The sequence below is a fragment of the Electrophorus electricus genome, chromosome 10, assembly GCF_041902795.1.
Source record: "Electrophorus electricus isolate QZ-2024a chromosome 10, ASM4190279v1, whole genome shotgun sequence".
NCBI lineage: Eukaryota > Metazoa > Chordata > Actinopteri > Gymnotiformes > Gymnotidae > Electrophorus > Electrophorus electricus.
Genome location: NC_137506.1, coordinates 20,828,064 through 20,829,477, shown reverse-complemented (window position 1 = coordinate 20,829,477; position 1,414 = coordinate 20,828,064). Strand labels below are relative to the sequence as shown.

Sequence of the window (1,414 nt, the reverse complement as noted above, 5' to 3'; positions counted from 1 at the left end):
ATTGGGTACCAAGACTGTGTTTCATGTGATTCCTGTTCTAGCATGTCACTGCTGAAGTAAATAAGACCACGCTTCCTCTGGGATCAACTTGTCCACCAGCCAAATCGCTCCCCCACCCCAACCGCACACACTCTTTCCCTCCACTCATTTGTTTTGTAATGCTTGATTAAATGAGAATGTGCACAACTGTTTCCGTGCCACGATCGGTGTCCTAAATATTGTCTGTGCCTTAAATACCTTTACAGGGAATCAAAACCTTTTCAGCGTGGCATGTCCACGTGAATAAAGAGTAACGAAAATATGTTTGGAGCACGTTGGTGGAGGCAAATATGTCAACACCCAACTCATCCAAGAGTTCCTGTCTGCCGGGCAGAGCTGACTGGCAGCTGGGATTAGCAGGGATTTGGTTGATGTAGCACAACCTTGACGCTGAACTGTGAAATAGTTTTCTGCAACATTCCAAACGAGCTGTCTGTCAGTTCCCTCTGATTCTGACAGACAATTATTAATGTGCGCTTCCATGATGGCAGTCTGACAGAGAACTGTACCCCTGAAAAAATAGGTGAAAAGGAAAACAGGCTTTCTCAATCAGGAAATGAAGAGTCATATGCAGGTGCGTTTCTATATAGAAACAGAAGTACATTTTGAAATGGAATGAGGAATATTCCATTGCTTGTTATTTGCTTAATTGCAGATTATGAACACGCAACTGTTCCCATGACTACATGGCCGTCTTCAGCACTAGACGATGAATCCTTCATCTGTATCTGGTCCATCCAAACAATGGGACTTGTTCTTGTCAGTTGGATTTCTCTGAATTCGTTACAGGACGTTTTGTGCTACTTTGCTTGCATGTCTATGGAAACTGCTAACTTCTCTATTGTAATTTGTCACAAATGTTGTTTTTTTCTATTAAAGGGGAAAAAAGTGCATGCCCCTCTCAGTAGTCCTTTCAAAAAAATGTTTAAATACCAGAATATACAGGAACTTATTTGGTCACCATCTGCATTTTACAGCCAAATAAACTCAAATATAACCAAGCCCCAGTCAGAGTAACAGCAGACATTCATGGGGACATAACTCTTTTTCTATGTGCGAACCTGCCATTAGTTTGGAGAATCCTTCCTCTCACGCCATGGTCATGAGGGACGTCCTTGAAAGCAGGCCATGTTTAAGCACCAGGTCCAGCTGCAGAGGATGTGCCCCCAGACCCCGGTGTCTGTCAGGAGACTGTCTGTTTGTACTTTCTGCTCATTACAGTCAGTGCAGGTGGGTCACCACACTCTGCCTGGCCAGAGTGCACCACATAAAAGATCCTAGGAAAGTTCCCACTAACCCCCCCCCAACCCCCCCCAACTGCCAACCTCCCCCAACTACTGTGACTGCTATTAATGTCTGATAGAGGACCACTGTG

The 1,414-nt window shown here is 44.5% G+C and overlaps 1 long non-coding RNA gene across 1 annotated transcript; it reads left to right on the top strand.

Moving 5' to 3' along the window:
- Nucleotides 1–370: 370 nt before the first annotated feature.
- On the top strand, nt 371–1,040 carry LOC113591791 (uncharacterized). The gene is made up of 2 exons (XR_003412237.3): nt 371–613; nt 695–1,040. It is a non-coding gene; the product is annotated as an uncharacterized LOC113591791 (long non-coding RNA).
- The last annotated feature ends 374 nt before the right edge of the window (nt 1,041–1,414 follow it).